The 7,015-nt window shown below is 34.3% G+C and overlaps 1 pseudogene; it reads right to left on the bottom strand.

Moving 5' to 3' along the window:
• Nucleotides 1-3,569: 3,569 nt before the first annotated feature.
• LOC131623697 (3-epi-6-deoxocathasterone 23-monooxygenase CYP90D1-like) lies at nucleotides 3,570-5,651 on the bottom strand (annotated as a pseudogene).
• Nucleotides 5,652-7,015: the final 1,364 nt, after the last annotated feature.

Below are 7,015 nucleotides of genomic sequence, written 5' to 3'. Positions count from 1 at the left end.
ACAAATTAGTTGTCATTAATTTCTGTGAATAAAATTAGTTCAATTGTGAATCACTTTAGCCTAGCTGTAGTTGTGAGGAGACTTTCCACTGTGTATATATATAAATTGTGCTGGATACCAGCAATGTGCGTTTTAACTCGTTTTTATTATGATTAATCTTGCATTGTTATTAAATTGTGTTAAGCATGAAAGTGATCAAGGCGTTTTGTTCTGCACTACGAGTATAACTTCTCTTCCAATTATAACCTACCCGGTGAGTGTGTGAGTGTTTGCTAACCACTTTGAGCTATTTTGCCAAGATTCAATCGGTATCATGTCATGCCTTATAATTGCCGATGTTTGATTTGAATCTTGATGACTTTCTTTGAACCTTGAAAAGTACCATGAAATGTGGTTAGGATTGATTCCTTTTCGCCTTAGAATAGGGAGCATTCGTGATTATGTGGTGGTAATATTCAAGTTGGGGAGAATAAAATTTTGATCTTGGTTGTATTGGTGAGTAGAAGAAAATAAATAAATTGCTCAAGAGAAAAAAAAAAAAGAAAAAAAAAAAAAAAGAGAGAAAAAGAATAAGGAAAAGAGAAGAGCTTTGTATATAGCTAGTTCTTTTAAAATAAAAAGATGAACTCTTGAGCAATAAAATTGTGTGATCGGTTGATAAGGATGTGTGGATATAATCATGATTTGAATGCTCTCTTAGGAATTGACCCCTTTTGTTTCAATGGCCTTGAGAAATGACACTTCCTTGTTAACCAAGCCAAGCTACAACCTGAAAGTCCTTAGTGATTCATGCTTATATACTTTTTATATATCTTATGCTTAGATGAGTTTATAATTAATTCGGTATGTTTGCGTCATTGTCTGGTGAGTGATAGGATCCTCCATTTTTGTTCTCTCAGTAGAGAAATACGTAGGTGTGATTCATTTTTGAACTTCTTTTGCTTTGTGGAATTTCTGACATAGAATTTGTATATAGGATTAGCATTGTTATCATGGTACTTTGATGAAAACTGGTAAGGATTGATCTTTGTGTACATTTGGAATTTGAACCATTAAATTGTTCTTGTTTCTACCTTGTTGTTTCATTTGTGATATTTTGTGTTCCCGGTAATTTATCATTGTTTTGTTTGAGGACAAACAAGAGTTTAAGTTGGGGAGAGTTGTTAGGTGCCAAATTGTGTTTATATTTAGTTTAATTAATGGCACCTTTCGACCGTTTTTATCGGATATTCGTACAATTCCCTGAAGTTTTAGATAATTATTTATAGTTTATAATATTAAGCTTTCATTTTATGTTAATATGTGTTTTAGTTATGATTTTTGTAGGTTTTAGCCAATTTTGGGGAAGTTTGGAGCTTGTTTTGAGCTTTGCAAGAGAGTCCCAGGCAGAGAGTTGCGCGCGTCGCGCGGAGATGTGGGCGCGTCGCGCCCTGGGCGAGACATTTTGGAGTTTCTGGCAGAGAGTTGCGCGCGTCGCGCGCATGGGCGGTTTATAATTTTAAGTGTATTGGCGCGAAGCGCGCTGGAGGGCGCGACGCGCCCTGGACAGATTTCAGAATTCTATATAAAGGGGTTTTCAGATATTTTGGAGGGTTGGTTGATCTTGAGAGCTAAAAAGAACACTTGTGCACTGTAGCAAACAAAGAATCGAAGATTGGAAGCTTTGATCGTCGATTAATTGCCTTTGATGCTTGTTGATCTTCATCCTTTACTTCTTGTGCAAGCTACCATTCTCATGGATAGCTAAATCACTTTTGTATCAAGATAAGATGTAATCTTCCTAGCCTTTTGTATGTTTTTCTTGTGAATATATGTGTATGAACAAGTGATGATCAATATAGATGGTTTAGTTTGTTTATTAAAGCTTTTTCTTTGGTATAAGTGTTTGAGACATCAATGTTTGTATCTAGACCTAACTAATCATCTTTCAAACTATAAGTTGCAGACATGGATTTAGAGTTTGATGTTTACTAAGTATCGGTTCTTAAAACGTTATTTGTATTGTTTAAACGGTGGAGAAATCGTCGGTTAAACAATACGGTAAATCTAACTATATCGTTGCGGACACGGACGATATAGGTGTCGATACGTAATTATATTGATCGTTAGCAAGTTCATAAGCATCTATTTATAAGGAGACATACAAATTTAGGTCGATGAAATCGAATCTTGATACATTTTCTTTAACTTAGAACTTTCATTAATTTACTCTTTGCTACTAAAAGAATTGAATGATCTTTTGCAAACCCAATTTAAAGTAACCATAACTCAAGACAAAATAGGCTATAGAACGGCGGTGATATCGCAATAATCCCTGTGGATACGATAATAGCGAAAAGTACACCACAATACTCATTCAACAAGCGGTTCGGAATAGATGCGAGTCGATCCCTAAACACTTTCGCCATAATTTTTTAAGGAAATTCGAATAAATTCTGAAGTATCACTACGCCAAAAAAGTTATTTAATAGCACTTTTTTTGGTTTTTGATAGCGCTTTAAAGTGCTATTAACCAAGCAGCTATTGTAAATATTTTTCGTTTAATAGCGCTTTAAAAGTGCTATTAATGTACCAATATTTAATAGCGTTTTTGAAAAAAGCGCTACTGAAGTGGACATTTTGTGTTTTCCCAAACATATTTTGATTTGATTTTGATGGCACTTTTAAACAAAGCGCTATTATAGGGCACATGTTTGATAGCACTTTCAAACAAAGTGCTATTATAGGGCACGTGTTTGATAGCATTTTAAAACAAAGTGCTATTATATGGCATATGTTTGATAGCACTTTCTCTTAAGAGTGCTATTATAGGATGTTTCATTAATAACAAAATGCTATTGTAGTACATTAAGTGGACAAAATCATTCTTTTGTTGTGCAAGTATCAAAATGCTATATTCAATACCAAATAACATTTTAAACTAAATACACTTGTCTACAAAAATAATATTTTAAACCAAATCCACCTGTTTACAAAATAACATTTTAAACCAAATCCACCTGTTTACAAATATCATAACATATATAGAGGACATTTGCATTCTGTAGTTAAAAGAGGGCATTCCCATAGCCAAATTTGCAGGTGCATACATCCCAAACAAACAGATCTATTCTCTAAACTAAAGAAGAAGAAAAACATCTAAAAAACAAGAAAGGACAAAACAGCACCAAGTAGTAACCACTTCACGAACCAAAGCACTGTTGAACCAATAAATGCAATCACTTAGTTAGGCACAGTAGCTGCTTCTTATTTTCCTATATCATAGAATGAATATTGATTACGTATTATACAATAAAAATCAATTCAACATAGCCAAACCATGAAAAGAAAACAATATGGGTATAAAATTAATGGATCAATATTTAAATATTTTAAATGCAACTGTGAAGTCTAGGGAAAAATTCAACAGTCAATTAGAAAAAAAAATAGTTTGTGTTTGTTTCATCTAATAGCCAACATAAAGTATTTTCATTCATGGGCATACTAATTCTAATTCCCACCAAAATATCATTTTTCAACAATAAGAAATATGATAGTACATATAAATAAAAGGAAAGCATAGCTATAAACCTCAAATCCATTAGGAAAAGTAGCAGTTTGCAATGGCTTTTTCTCCAATGATTTTTGCAGAGTACTGTTTGAAGAAGCTGCAACATCATAAATAATTGTCAGGTCAAGGAATAAGAATGTCATAGGAACTTGGAATATTATTGAAAAAACTAGGGAATATAACATATGGAGTACCATATTTTCCTAAATCTCCTGTTCTGTCCTATTCCTAATAATCCTACTTCCAAAGATTATATTATAGAATGCTTATTTCCTAACAACTATATGATATCTACTTCTAATAACCGTGGTCCAGAACTATTTTCTCCTAATTACTATATCAATATCTTTGACCATTGTAGAATTACCTCATCATTATTTCATTTATAACAACTAAGTTTAAAATCATAAACCACTGTTTTTTGTGTTAGATAAGGAGCCATGTTTTGCTTACTTTTTGAGTAAATGGCAATGATAAGTAATCACTCCAACACAATGGCTCCCCAACCTGATCTTTGAGTTTCTTGAGCTCTATATTTTCCTCCTGTGAATCATCAAAGTTTAGTTACCAAAAGCTAATCAATAATTTAAGGCATTTTTTCATGCCGTATATTACAGACATGCATACATACATAGATACGTATCATTACGTCAATTGTTACAAAGCGGCCGAGCATTCTGATAGGTACTTAGTTGTTAGAGTCATAAGAACTGGAACTGAGTCCTCATCAGGAATCATCATATCAATAATATTATCGACTATTAAATCATCGGTCAATTTCTCACTTGTATCTTTAAGAAGCACATCCACTACATCTTTTGAAACTTCATTGATGCCTTTATTTCTTCTAGCTTGTATAGTTTTTCTCACTAATTTCGGCCTGTAAAGATTGATAAAGTTTCGTTCCTGGTAGGTTTATTGGCAAAGGCATGAGGCCAGAGATAAATTCCTGAATTTTTTTTTTAGAAGTTCCATTTCTTCACCTGGATCCAAACTAATCAATGCCTTGACTAGTACATGAAATGAAATCTAGAGAAAAAAAAGTGATTAATTGTTAATGTTAGTATCTTGGAGAATAGTAAACTAAAAGAGTTCAAACTTTGAAGATAGGTTCTGACACCAACACACATGGGAGAAAGAAACAAACAAAGATAGGCACAAACTCCTATAGAGATAGAGAGGTAACCTTTTTTGTTTCATCTTGTATGTATATAGGTTGGTCCTCTTTCCAATTTGCCATTGATTCTTGAACATATCTGTGGTAATCTGAATCTTTAACTGTTGAGACTTGAAGAAAGCTCCAATAAGTCCATGTATTCTCCTTGGTCAGGTTCCATTGATGAGCAAAATAGAAGACTCTCCCATTAACTCCATCAATGATTTGGGATAAGAAGGAAAAAAAACCTTGCATCACTTTGTAGTATGAACTTGTTCACATCTGCATCTGTTGAAATAATGGTAGGACTTCCAAATATGTGTGATTAAAACACCTTACCATACCTACAACAAATTGCAACAGCACATCACAAATCTTGGTAAAAAAAACAATAACCTCGTTCAGTAAGTAGTACTAATGATCATTTTACAACTCTTCCCGAAAAAATTTAAACTCTATCCCTCAAGGTAATAAAGTCAAATTTTGACCATTAAGCAGACACGTCATGGACAGACAAGCTTTGAAATCTAAGATATGTTTTATTTTCATGTCTTGTTATAAATTCGAAATGGATTCATACAAATCTAGCTATGAATGAAGTTATGCATGATGATGAACTTACATGGCGCATCGCTTGTACATGAAGCTTTCAGGGCGATCGGTGTAAGCGCAAGAAACAAACTATATGATTTCACCAATAAAAGGCCATCCAAGAGTGCCCAGTGGAATCTGATTTCTGTGTTTTGATTTGAGCTTAAGACTAAGCCTTTTTCTGCAGTAGAGGATCAAACTGCACAAGAAAATTAGTGTCACAAACAGAATCCATGTAGTGTTCATTATTTTTCTCTCACTCTATGATACTACTACTTGCCAACTTTGGCTTAAATATGCAAATATACATAATCAATCATTTATATGGTGGACACAACCATAACCTCGTTTTGCTTTTAAGATGTATAATTTCAATGTGCATGTGTGTAAGCGTGCAAGAGGAAAAAAAGGAAAGATGTAATATATTTAATCTTGTAAAAAAAAGGTTTTAAATGTAAGTAAAGTGAGAGAATAGGATCTTTCATATCTTGAGATATTAGAATATTTATTTATATTAACTGTGAATGCACAGTTGGTTTCTGCTTAGTTTATGATTTTGTTTCATGCTATACAAAGAATATAAGGATTAGTCCCCACATAAGGGTATGATTGTTATTGCAAGGGAATGATTGTTGGATTTTGGCTCCCCTTTTCCTTTAATTGTTTGGCAATAACAGGTTGGTGAGATCGTGTATTCATGTGAAACTCAATAAATCCAACCACGTTCTCAAGTTATATCATCATTTCATATACATTCTTTCTCTTATTATATGCTACTAGAGCCTAAATCTATCATTCTTTCTCATTATAATACACATTTGCTTATCTTTTCCCATCATTTGAATCCCCTAAAATGTATTGGGGACAATGGTAATGTTCTGATAGGAAATAAAAATAAAAGAATGACATAAATAGTTGAAAGCAAAAGAAGAAATGAACTCAAAATACATGAACACTCCTAACTTTCAACTGTCGCTTTTAATGCAATAATGATGAAAATCACTTTTTCATGTGGGAATAAAATTCAACCATGAAACAATAAGAAAGAAAGTAGTAATTTTACAGTAATTTGTAAGTCGGCGTATGTAATAACTTGAAGCTTTGTACTTACAAAAAGTTTTGTTTCCCCTAATCCACCTCTCCTGCTTTCTCTGTTCTATTTCCTAAAATCAAACTCATACCTCCATGTGTTCATACTCCTTGAACAACAACGAAATCAAATGCAAAATCGAAAATACTCCCTTCCCTAATCAAATCTTAACTCAAACATCACAGATACATCATCACAGATACATCACAGATATATCTATTCACCCCTCCTCTAGATACGTAAGCCTAGCGTCTAACAACGAGGAAGTTTCTTGGTGACCGCTTCGTGTTAGGAGTGAAGTTTGCGACCGGGGAGGGTCTTAGAGCGACGCTTCTGTTCAAGTGCTCCGATTCTGTCGTTCTGTTGTTGAATTAGGGCGTCCGTCTGCGCAAGAGCAGCCAAGACGGCGGCTATGGTTTGGTTTGGGGGAGTTGGACCCTTGGCGGAGAAAGGGTTATCACGAACTGCGTCGTGGTTTTCTTTACCACTGGTTTCTTCGAGGTGATGGACCGCGTTGTCATGGAAGTCTTCCGGTGAGGGAGATGTTGTGAGACCGTCGTGAGGATGCGACGCGGTATTTCTGGGCGGAGGAACGACGAGCGAGACGTCGTTCTTGTTGATCATTGTT

Source organism: Vicia villosa, linkage group LG1, assembly GCF_029867415.1.
Source record: "Vicia villosa cultivar HV-30 ecotype Madison, WI linkage group LG1, Vvil1.0, whole genome shotgun sequence".
In the NCBI taxonomy this organism is placed as follows: Eukaryota; Viridiplantae; Streptophyta; class Magnoliopsida; order Fabales; family Fabaceae; genus Vicia; species Vicia villosa.
Note: the sequence above shows the minus strand (reverse complement) of the source record. Positions and strands in the feature narration are given on the sequence as shown.